Source organism: Marmota monax, unplaced genomic scaffold (assembly GCF_021218885.2).
Source record: "Marmota monax isolate L192 unplaced genomic scaffold, Marmota_monax_Labrador192_F-V1.1 WCK01_AAM20220418_F8-fsc00037, whole genome shotgun sequence".
Classification (NCBI taxonomy): domain Eukaryota; kingdom Metazoa; phylum Chordata; class Mammalia; order Rodentia; family Sciuridae; genus Marmota; species Marmota monax.
This window is the reverse complement of record NW_026693245.1, coordinates 12,405,615-12,418,855: the sequence shown is the minus strand read 5'-3', so window position 1 is coordinate 12,418,855 and position 13,241 is coordinate 12,405,615. Positions and strand designations below refer to the sequence as shown.

The window sequence follows — 13,241 nt, the reverse complement described above, 5'->3', positions numbered from 1 at the left end:
GTGTGGGAAGTGGGAACTCAAGTGTTTGAGAAGAAAGGAGAGATTTGCTATGGACTTTTGGGGAAATTATAGATAAGCCTTATTAATAGTTGTTAGAATTTTAAAATCTGCATGCAGGGCTTGGGTTCTATTTTTTAAGGAAATATTAGCAGCTTGACTTTTTGCTTGCCTTTTATTCCTTTAAAACTCCCTAGAGTGCACAGTCATCCTTTGACCACTAGATGGAAGCAGGATGCTCTGTGCGAAAATGCTGACTTGCCTTGTTCCTTTACCAGTGGATTATGGATTGATAAAATGAGTAATGAACTCCTTGGTATGAATCAAGACAAATATATATATATATATATATATAAATAACATATATCTTAACTTTACAATTTATAGGGCAGAGAAAAACTGATGCCATAAAAACCTTCGCAAATAGATGATTTGCTTTCACACTAAGTATAATGTTCATAATATACCATCCCTTCCAAATCTTTGCCTTAAAAATGCTAATCAGTTGGAACTCAAGAGATCATTTACATAGTCAGAAAAGAGCTTTTAGCTTAGCATTTTATCTTAAAATAAACCAGAAATTACATTGCCCTGGATGTCAGTGTGGTGCATATGACCAGAATGCTGGGAAAACAACTGCTAAAAGGCAAATGACACACAGAAACTGAATCTATTAGTCAATGGTTGTTGGATAAAGGTCTGTGTGCCCTGGGATAACTGAAATGCAAGATATTATTCTGAATCTGCTTTTTAAAATTCCTGCAAATAACTTTGTGTAAGTTGAAGTGGTTCAAGGAAATCAGTGAGTCTGTGGAGTTTGTAGTCACTAGTTCATGGTTCAGAGTGTGAATGATGTGGTGGTAGGGAAGGGAGACCATAAAGTGTCTTTTCTGCTACTCTTAACTCTTTATGCACATTCCCATGCTTTAGCATCAGATGAAAAAACTTAAAAAAAAAAAAACACATACAAAATTTAATCAAGTTAAGAATATAGACATTCTTTTTTTCGCGGGGGTGGGGGGGGAGGGGAGGTACCAGGATTGAACCCAGTAGTGCTTAACCATTAAGCCACATCCCTACTCCATTTTTCTGTTTTGTTTTATTTGAGACAGTATCTTGCTAAGTTGCTTAAGGGCTCGATAAATTGCTAGGGCTGGCTTTGGATTTGTTTTCCTCCTGCCTCAACCTCCTGATCCATTGGGATTACAGATGTGTGCCACTATGTCCTGCTAAGAATATGAAATACTTAAAAGAAAGTTGTTCTTTTGAATCTGAAACCCAAATCATTTGATGTAGTTCTCTGTCATTTGAAGGAAACCATGAATATTATAAATAAATAATTTTTAACAACAAAACCAGGGAGAGAAGCAAAAAAAAATAATATGAATAATGAATATAAAGCTTTAGAGGTTAAGTAAATAATACTTTTGTAATGTGTTCACAGTTTTTTTTTTTTGGGGGGGGTAGTATACTTTAGAAGTTTTTTTTTTTTTTTAGCTCTTTTGATTGGTTAGACATAGAAAACTGCATGAGCCCAGCATAAGAGAGCACTGTGGAAAATCACTGGCACAGAATTTTCATGGGCCTAAACTTTTGGTGGTAATGAGCTTAAATTTAGAGTGACCAGGTAATTTGTTGTACAGAAGTAAAGGAGGGCTACTGATAAGGAGAGATGGAACAACAGGTGCAAAGGGGGTCTGTCTCAGGTAAACCAACGTGGGTCAAGTTGAAGACTTTTGAGGGAAGAAGCATCAGCTGTTCAGACTTGAGCATGAATTGCAAGTAGTATCGTACTTGGAGCATGAAAAGCATTGCTTTCCTATCAGTAATCTTTCTCATTTGTGAAACAGGACCTTTCAACCTGGATTTGAGGTCAGGAGAGAATGTGTGGGTAGGAAGTGGAAGGTTGTGTAGATGCAATCCAGATGGGCTAGTTTCTATTATCCTTAATGTTCCCAAACTCCAACAGAAGAAAACACCTGTAGGAATCATGCTGGAAAGATTGTTCTTTGAATTGCAGCTGCAGTTATGTGTGTTGTGAATTTTAATGTCCTATGATGACACTGGAAACAATACCCTGATATATGGAAAAAAGCAAGGAGCTTCATTCCAACTGAACCACCCACTCCCCAACACTATTTCTAGTGGATCAAAACTAGAGAAAGGCAGTTGCGAGAGCAGAACCTCTAGAACACAGAAAAGGGAAATCTTAGAACCTTCCCAATAGTGTGGCTGGGGCAGGGCACAAGAATTCCCACCTCAAATGACAACCAGAGATTCTCCTTGTAGTTGCTGGGCATGGAGGCCCATGTCTATAACCCTAGCTGAGGCAGGAGAATCTAGAGTTTAAAGCCAGCCTCAGGAATTTAGCAAGGACCTAAGCAATTTGGCGAGACCTGTGTCTAAATAAAATATATAAAAAAGGGCTGGGGATGTGGCTGAGATGGTTAAGTGCCCTTGGGTTCAATCCCTAGTACCAAAAACAAAACAAAAGAACCTTTTGAAAAGGTACTATTTTATTTTACAAAATGCCTTAATCTTTACCAACTCAAAATCCATTGGTCAGCCTCCTTCAAATGAAAAAAATATAAATGTTTTCCCACATTGCCTCTGACTACTAGGAACTTACTGTTTTTTTTCACCCATTCATAACAGATACGTTGAGGTAACAAACCATCATCATGTTTCAGTGGCTGCAGCACAGTTTTATTTCTTGCAATTGTTGCATGTCCTGTGAGTGATCATATAACCCTTTTCATTCTGGAATCAAGGCTGAAGGAATAGCCCATCCTGAGAAGGTAGACGACATGGGGAGATGACAGGACCACTCTCAGTGAGGAAGGTTGCACAGGAATAGATTTAGAAAGCTGTTAAAGATTTGACAACAGGATTTCTTTACATTCCTCCAAAATAGTGTTTAAACTACTTGAAAAACTTGAACATACTTTCTGTGTACTTCCTCTGTGGCTGTATCACATTCTACTGAGACATTCTGAAAAATTGCTCTACTTTTACTTCCAATGCACATATCTATCCACTACAGCTTTACACCCCAGGTTGTGCTTGGTTTTCTTTTCTCTGTCACTCAACTGTGGGCTTTGGGAGGGCAGGAGCAATATGACATTCATCTGTGTGGTTGGCACAAATCTGAAACCCTAATAATCTTTTATTGACTATTAACAAACTAATAGATAAGTAAGGGTTTGCTTTACCTTCCTACTTTCTATATCTTAATTTATTCCAACAAGTAATAATACAAAAGGAGAGGAGCCCACAGTGGAATCTTGGAGAATGACTATGACTTATTACATGTAAAATTTTGGATACGCAAATCCAGAGAAGGAGAAGCTAATGGATATAGTTGTCTTGATATGTGAAGGTAAGATCCTTCAGCTTTTGTATCCTGAGCATGGAGTCCATATAACATTCGGTTTGGCCACTGCCAAGTCCAACCAGCTCAGAGAACCAAAGAATTGACATAATAAACTACCAAAGTAATGCCCACAATCTTGTGAGTCTGGCCCTTATTAGATTCCTCCAAAAGAAATATTGAGTCTGCAGGCACACATAATGCCAATTGTATAAAGGAATATGTAAAACAATAACTACTTTTTGTTTCTGATTTGACATTTTATGGGTTGCAGACTAATGAATTAAAATCTGTCCCACCAAAAAGTCTAAATAGAGCATACAATTGGCTCTGAAAGTTATGTAGATTTTGCTTTCATGTTTTTAAAACACCTCCAACTGAAGAGAAAATAGGGAGAAAGATTAACTAGAACACAGAAGTATTTACATGTTCATCTAATGGAGTTTGAGCCTGTTTAAATGATGCTTATCAGAAGCTCTACTCTAGTAATATCTTCTAGGGATGTTGTTATTGTTATAATGTTTGGGGGAATCTTTTTTGAACTTACCTTCAAAGCCGATGCTACACATGTTTTTAATTCTATGAAGGCAAATCTCCATCTGCTAAAGGTAGATTTGGTTCTTTGAAGCTGCCAAAAGTCCTTTGGCATTATGTGTGATTATTAAAGAGGATGATCTACTTAACTAATGCTATTTGGGGTCAAAATGAGAAGCAACTGTCAAGAGGCTGTCTTATGCACACCGGACATGGCCTGTAATAACAGTTTCCCCAGATATAACCCAATGTCCTCAGTCCTAACAGCATTAACTCTTTATTCATTCAGAAAACAAGCTCTATTTATCCATTGGAAAAAAAATCATTTAGGCCAGGTGTGAGGGCACATGCCTATAATCCTAGCTGAAGTAGAGGTAATGGTAATTTGAGGTCATTCTGGGCAACTCAGCAAAACCCTGTTATAATATATCTCAGTGGTAGAGCACCACTAGGTTCAATGCTCAGAAAAAAAAAAAAAAAGAAAAGAAAAGTAATCACATAGGAAACACCAGCTTGAATTTGCGTGATATATATGTCTAAAAAATCACTTGTGTTACTTTATAGGTAGTTTACTAACTACTTAAAATGAATGTAAACAAAATCATCACTAAGTTATATTTAATGTCCATGTAATACTTTTACACCTAAAAGATGATACACCATTTAACATATATGCATATAGCACAGTGACCAAATTAAAAGCTTTGAGTTATTTTTCATTGAAAATTTCCATATTATTCTTTAAAGCAACTCCTTCTGTTATATTAGAAACCAGAACTGGCAAATTGTACTAGATCAGATATTTAGTTATTGGGTCTTCTGTCTTTAAGCCATCCATGGGGATTCATTTATAACTAGTGCATACTCAACTATGTGGACATGGAAGTGAAGATAGTAACAAAATACCATTTTAAAAATCACTGCTCTGGGGCTGGAGTTTAGATCAGTGGACAGCACTTGCTTAGCAGATGTAAAGCCCTGGGCTTTTACCCAACACAGCAAAAAAAGAGAAAAATCACTGCTGTTAATTTTATTTTCTATTACTTTAAGTATTTATAGCCATTTAATATAAATTAATTATATTATGAGGTAGAAGGAAATGTTACATTTTTCAGAGTTATTTATGTCTTCTTTTAAACTATATGTAAATAAATATGTAGGCATATATAAGCAGTATAATTCCCAAACTATGAATTTTTCTCTAATGAAATTAAAACATTTGATTATGACTAGATTTAATCTCAGCTCATTTGTTGCAAGAAAGTACTGCTTGAAAACTTATCTTTTGTCCAATGTGTTATTATTTATTTATTTTGCATGAAGTCAAATATTTTTGACTACATCAGTTGGTATTATCTATGTCATGTGGACAGTCTTCCTAAATTCTCATTGTCTTTACAAACAGATAAATTGCAACAGGATATATATATATATACACACACACACACACACATACATACACACACACACATACATACATATTCTCAGTTCTGTCGGTATAGAATTTCATGACATATAAACATTGGGAACAAAGTTATCAGAAACTTCAGGCTTGTTACCATAAACCAAACAAACAATGCATGTCAATACCATTGGCAAAGCATTTCCTGACACAAACTCAATATGTTTCTTGAGTGCATGAAAAATGTACTATTGAATGATTCTTCCTTCACTAAAATTGACTATGTGTATTGATCGTGTTTTAAATTCAGGTTTGTATTAGTAAATGAGCACATTTTTTTTCTCATACTATGTAGATACTCTTTGATACATAACAAATAAGGAAATTTAATAGCAAATGGAATTCAAAATAATTGCTTTTCAGTGTTGAGATAGTTGCTAGAAATGGTAGGTAAATTCCAAAGAAACCAGGGTGTATTCTCTAGTCATGGTGCTATTTTTATGAGAATTCAACTAAGTGATAACAGATTCCTTCTTTCACAACTCCATCTCACATGAAACGTCTTTTCAAGTCAAATGCTTATGGAATCCAGCAGGAAATGTATCTAAGTTTGGTAATTTGCTTGGGACTTGTCAAACAAGAACACCTGCCTCCTCCGGAGATTGCCCATACTTTGTTCCTATTTGAAGGACTCCGTGTTTTAGACCTTGTCAATTAAAAAAAAAAAGTCCAGATTTCAACTTTCCTATGATATTTTCCTTGTGCTTTAAATGCTATATCAAAAGAAAAAGCTAACCATGTATTGGGTAAGCTCAGGCTTGATGGTTCGTATATGATCCCAGGACTAAGTCACCCACTCCATCCTACATTTCTTTTAAGCCATAGCATTTACCTTTGGTTTCCTTCTGTGTAAATATCATATTCCAATTTATTCAGAGCCATGAATGTTGTGATTAGGATGTGGTTTGTCCCCGGGTTTTATGTGCTGGGAACTTAATAGTATAAGATCTTTTAAGAGGTAGAGCTTAATAAAAGGCAATTAGGTTATTGAGGGTGCTGCCCTCTGAATGAATGAATCCTGGTCTCTTTAAATTAGTCCTCATGAAAGTAGATTATTATAAAAGAAAATGTTAGATCTTCTTCACTCTCTGTCTTCCTATCTCAGGGTATGATTTCTTTCTCACATACACACTTCCTGTTGCCATGTCATCCACCATTAGGCTGTTACCAAAGCTCAGCAGATGCTATGACTTTGCACCTCCAAAGCTGTTGGCTAAATAAATATTCTTTATAAAGTATCAAGCTTTAGATATTTTGTTATAACGATGGAAAAAATGAACTAGTACAGTATGCTAAGCCCAAGGTCTTTAGCCAATGCCTGGTTTTGTTTCTGATAGGCTGAACTTGGTTAGTGCTCACTGTATGTATGTGTTGTAATTTCATTAATATGAAATGAATACCTGTCAATCAAAAATAAAATACAGTAAAAAAGTATAATCGCCAAGTGGCTTCCTTAATTTTCCCAGTAATGCTTTAAAAATAAATAGTCTACTTCTAAGACAATGTACCCTAGCTATTACGAATTTCTAAGCTATATAGTCAGATTCATATGTTCCATGTGAAGACAGTATCATTAAAGAAAGGCACTATAGAGTGGGTGTAGGTACTTTACTATTTGATCTCAAATAGTTTGGTCTTATTGTTAAGAATAGACTACATTCTCAGTACTGTCCCAATTAACCACCCAAGAAATGCTGAATGCTTTTTCTTTTCTGTATTTTCCTTTTAATTTCCAGACTCAGTTCACTGTTTTTCTCCCCATTGCCTGTTTTCTATCACCTTTGTTTTCAAAAGGTCAAGAGGAATAAAGGCACAGCCGGGGCATCTGCTCTGCTTTGGTAACAGCCTAATGGTCACTTCTCAGTTGACAAGGGTTATTGCTTAGAATAGAGGAGGGCAAATACGTAAGCAAGGATTAAATACCAAATATATCCACTCTGCCAATACGCATTTGTGGTTTGAAAAGCACACTTCATTGAATAATTTAAAATATGCTTGTACCATCTGTTCCCTTGAGGATTAACATTGTCCATGATAGCAAAATAATCACATGTTAAATAAATCCTAGATATTGCAATCTAGTATTCATAATAGCAATGACATTGGTAATTCTGATGACCTAGCCTTTTCTCTCTCCATGTAATTGCACCATTGATTTTCCCGTATTTGAAAGAGAACAACAGAGTACATGCTTTTTCCTAAATGGAACATGCAGTTCAGGAATTCTGTCATTTCTTTTATGGAAATAAAAAATAAAATGCCAACATGTGCCATCTTTGAAAGTAACATTATGCTAACCTTTGGATAAAATATTTGCCATTTTTACTTATTTTTTGATAAGAGAAAAAGATTTTTTCTCATTTTTCATAAGAGCAATGATCAGACTATCATATTCATATTCTAGCAACTATGTAATCAATTTGTTTTGGGGACTTTTGGGGGGGGGGGGGTATTGGAGATTGAACCCAGGGATACCTAACCACTGAGCCACATCCCCAGACCTTTTTATTTTTTATTTTGAAACAGGATCTCACTGAGTTGCTTAGGTCTCACTAAATTGCAGTGATTGGCTTTGAATTTACAACTCTCCTGCTTGGCCTCCTAAGCCTCTGGGATTACAGATGCGTTCCACTGTGTCTGGATTGTTTTAAGGATTCTGTTGTCTGCTTGGAAAGAAAGACACAGAGCAAGAGTCTCCATACAAACAGAATGAGTTTACATCAGGGTGGATATTGATTTTGCTTTCACTAAACTCTTGTAACATTTTGTGTTTGAACCACACATTATGTATTGTTTGACATTCACTGCGAATTTATTCATATATTTAAGTCTTTTCTGCTCAAAAAATACAGTAAACTTGCTAAGAACAAGAGGCCATTTCATTTTCCTTTTTGTGTCTCTCAAAGTTTCTTACTCTTCTGAATTTTTTTAAGGGCAATATGCTGACCAAATGATTAATTTTCTTTGATGGAGTAAAACAGCTGGAAAAGGTTAAAAAAATTGAAGGAGGAACAAAGATAAATAAAAGAAAAATAAGCATTGCTTCTGTTAGCATTTTTCAAGATGGGACTGGCCAACAAGTTTTTCTACCTACACTTAATTCAGGTGAACCCCTGTGGCAGGATTGTATGTGTAGAAGGGTCCTTGAAGACATTTAAAAAAAAAATTTTGGTAAGGTATCTGACAATGTCTCTTGTGGTATAATTGTATATATAATAACCACATTGGCAGATTGAAACTGTAGTTTAATATGTTTGTTATCAATTGAACAATACAAATAAAGAATACCAAATAAGGATTAAATGTTTGCCTAGATGGTAGATTATTCATCCAAGTGATTAAAGAACATGGAAAGAGGGGAGATTAAATATAATGGTATGCAAAGTCAGTGTCAACAGTTATTTCTGTTTGCTAATAAAAATTATTTTGCTAATAAAATATTTCTGTTGCTAATAAAAAAAGTTTCAAATTCACAATCGAGATGGTGGAGGCCTATGCGACACAGTACATGAGTTTAGAACAAGTGGAAGATTCTACCATAACCCTCATTCATATACAAATGATGAATACAGAGACATGAAGCTCTCTCTCTCTCTAGGTCTGGTTAATCATATCATACCTGAGATATTGGATTAATTTCATATACTATGCTTTAAGAGAAATGAACAAGCAGGGATTTTTTCAGAAGTATGTTTTCAGAATGGAGAAGCATTTGGAATTTCTGAAATACTAGTAAAAGTCAAAACATCTGAGACTATGTGGTCAAATAACCAGAAAGACAAGGTCTGTTTAGATAATCACAGGGTTGTCCTAAGAATCGGCCTTGGTTTCAGCTACACCAGGCCTAAGATCAAGGGTTAGAGCCTTCAGGAAGGTGAAATTTATTTTGGTATTAAGAACTCTTCATATTTAGATTTCTCAGGGATGATCTTGATGTCCCATAAAGCTAGTTGTTCCTCATGACAGGGACACATACTTGTGAATGTAGCCTTCCTTGATATATGAACCTGCACTTCCAATCACTTCCAATCAACCTTTCAACCAGGAGACTCTTCTTACATAAGAAGTTCTTAGCATATTGCTTCATGGGACAACTAAATGATCAATTGATTTTTTATCTATAATTTGTATTGGTAGTGACTAGTCCATGAATTTGTAACTGATTATTTGTCTGAGGGGAATAAGGAAAGATATTTTAAAATTTTAAAAACTGTTTAAAATTTTAGCACCTGCTTCTGTTGCTAAATAATTAAGGTAGTTAATAAGGGCTTATGCTACTTACAACTGATTTACTCTTAAGTTATGTTTTCTATAATTGCCTTTACATTCTCTGTTACCTAGATTTGGTATTAAATCATCAAATGTAACAGGAAAACTCTGTCTAAGCAACTGCTATATCACAGTTGCTTATATTAAATTATCTAGTGACTAACATAGAAATAGTTCATTAACAAAGAAATGAATCATTATAGAAAAAAAAAGAAAAAACAAACAAACAAACAAAAAAACAAACAAACAAAAAAAAACTCCCTTCCATCAATTAAGAGAGTTGCTTCAGTGGAGGAACTTGTAAAATCTTTTTTTCTTCTTTTGGCACCAGGGATTAAACCTGGGAACACTTATTCCTCAGCCACATCCCCAGCCCCTTTTTACATTTTATTCAGAGGCACCGTCTTCCTGAGTTACTTAGAGCCTTGCTAAATTGCTGAATTTGGGTTTGAACTCTTGATCCTCCTGCTTCAGCCTCCCAAGCCACCGAGATTATAGGCATATGCCACCACAACTGGCATAAAATCTTAGTAATAGGTAAATTCTAGGTCACGTTAGCTTTATTGGATATATATTTGTCTTAACGGACAGATTTTCTGTCTTTTAGGATTGCAGCTAATATGTGTTCATTCACTTATTTATTCAATGAATACTGTACTGAATCTAGACATGGTGGTACACACCTGTAATTCACCTGCTCAGGGCTGAGGCAAGAAGATCACAACTTTGAGGCCAACCTGTGCAATTTAGTGAGACAAGATAAAATTAAAAGGCCTGAGGGTGTGGCTCAATGGTAGAGTATTTGCCTAACATGCATGAGGCCCTAAGTTCAGTACCCAGTACTGTAAACAAAACAAAACAAGCAAATATTGCAATGCCAATGCCTGCACCTGTGCCTGCACCTGCTCCTGCACCTCTAGTCTTCTCCCTTTTTTGAGTTATTCATTGCAGGAAGACCCCCTGCTAAGATATCCCCCTAAGCCCTAAACCCAAGGCAGGGAGTCAATCCGTTTTCCCATCTCTGTCCTCAAACACCCTGTGCCCTTTTAATTTTTTTTCTAAATGGGATTTGTGTCATCTACTTCTTGTGTGCATATATCGCCTGCTATATTTTCTCCATTCCATTATTATCACTCCTATGTATTTTACCTACCCATTTGTCCACCTTCCTGTCTCTGCTGGAATGGCACGTTCCATGAAAGCAGGAACATCTGGTTGTTTTGTTTGCTACTGGATTCCCAACACCAAAAATAGTAAGTTGGTAAATATTTGTTGAATGAGTACATTAAGCTTAGGTATCAGGGAAACCTGGGCTACAAAGATGTAATTTCTCCCACCTGGTTACCTAAGCCTTTCATTGCAGTGTTGGGCTGTGAATCAAGACACTTGCACTTATACCAATATCTTCATGCATGAGCTCTCTATTACTAATTATTCAGGAATTCTGTTGAATAAACTCAGGGACCTAAAAGTGAGTGATAGTGACAGTTCATTAATGATTCTTCATTGTTCTATGGATTTGAATGAAGAGAGATGATTTTTGTATTGTCTAAATTTAAGAGACAATCCAGGTTAATATGTGCCTGCCTAATCTCCATGAGTATCACACTTAGACATTTCATTTATATTTTTTTCTAGAAAATACTAGAATATTACTAAATATTTATTCTAGAAAATACTAGACTACTAGGTTTATACTAGATAATAAATTTCTGATTTACTCATAAGTTTTCCTATTATCTGTTTTTTTTCCTCTAAAATATTTATTATGCAGGATAAAGAAGAGCTGGGGTAATGAGATAGATTCAGAGAAGCCACAATGAGTAAGACTCTGTCTTTACCTTTGAACTTCTTTCAGCCAAGTGGCTGAGGCAACCTTGTAAATGTGCAGCTCTAAAGGCAGATGATAATCAAATAAGTTATAATCTAAACAATGATGCTTTTGAAAGTAAAAGGAGGTGCTATATCATAATTATACCAGTACAATAGCTTTATACTATTTAGCAAAACTGAAAATTAGAGTTCCCTATTTTAAAAAGTCAGTGGAAATATAGTACAAATGCAAGTCTTTTTTAACAAAAAATACGTTCAATGTACAGAACTATATAGGCATTGCATCACTATTTGTAGAGCAATTACTAGGCACTGTGCAGAATTCAAAGACAGATAACCATGAACTTTGCCACCTGTGGTTTACAGTCCATTTTAGAAGACAGAACATTAAAAGTACTACAGAAGGCAGAAAATGATGGTGAAGGCTAACTATAAACTTGATAGGATATTAGTCAACCACAAGTTTTCAAACAGGACCATTGCTGCTGTGCCATATTTTATTCCTATCTCACACATTGTCAAATGAAGTCAGTTCTGTCATGAACCATGAATTTAAATTATATATATATATATATATATATATATATATATATATATATATATATATATATTTTTTTTTTTTTTTTTCTTAATGGGATTTGTGTCATCTACTTCTTGCGTGCATACAAAGTACATGCTCAACTAATGCTGGCTGGCTGGCTGGTGGGGTAGAAAATTAATAAACACATTTGTAAAGATTACCTTCAACCATATATAGAGCAACATTTGCCAAAAATACTTTCTCTTTGCTCAACCAGCTAGTTGACAAAGTCCAAACTTATCGCATGATTACTTTTTATCTTGTGCTTTTACAATGATACAATTTGGCTATTTGGAAATAAATGTGAAGTGTTTTAATTCTTTCCACTGGCTCCTACTGTGGGGAATTATTCTGCAAGTGAACATTGGCAACATTTCATAACTTGGCGAGTAGACTGTGCTTTTTATGTATGAAAGTGTGGGAAGTGGTGTAGGACATCTGTTGAAGAAGTCATGTTGTCAAAGCCTGTTGTGTACATTAAACTCATTTGTTTCCATTTCCATACATTCTAAAGTAAAATGTCACTCCATTTAACATTCAAACAGCTGAAACAGAGCTTGGAGACATGAATTGTGTGGGCCTACTTGAAACTTCAATGAATGAGCATCGTTTTATTCAGTTGGCTTTATTGCTTCTTTAGTTTTACCTAAACTTTGGATATATGATAGTTTGTTGAAATAAGATTATTAGTAGTCATGGGCTTCTGTTGGATGTGAGAATGGAAGCCAACATGATTTCTTACCCCTGTTAAACAGTACTGGCATCAGACCTCCATTTCTGCTCCTGTTCAACAAAACTGAGAACACAGTTTAGTGATTTCTTGCTTTGTGAACTACTTCTTATAAGGCTTTTAAGACAGTGTCCATCTGGTCTTCTTAACTGCAGTAGGTTAGTGAACTTGATTTCATGTGGTCAACATATTTCCCAGTGGCTTCCGAGGAATTGGCAGTTAACAAGATAAAATAAGATCATGAGGGGCTGGGATTGTAGCTCAGCGGCAGAACACTCACCTAGTGCATGCAAGGCACTAGGGTTGATCCTCAGCACCACATAAAAATAAATAAATAAAATAAAGTTATTGTGTCCAACTACAACTCAAAAATAAATATTTAAAAAAATAAAGATATTGTGTTTATCTACAACTAATATAAATATATATATATATATATATATATATATATGTGTGTGTGTGTATA

At 35.2% G+C, this 13,241-nt stretch overlaps 1 protein-coding gene across 3 annotated transcripts in view; it reads left to right on the top strand.

Annotated features, from left to right (window-relative positions):
- Pde4d (phosphodiesterase 4D) overlaps positions 1-13,241 on the top strand; it is an 816,241-nt gene that overhangs the window by 419,205 nt on the left and 383,795 nt on the right. The window lies entirely within an intron of this gene.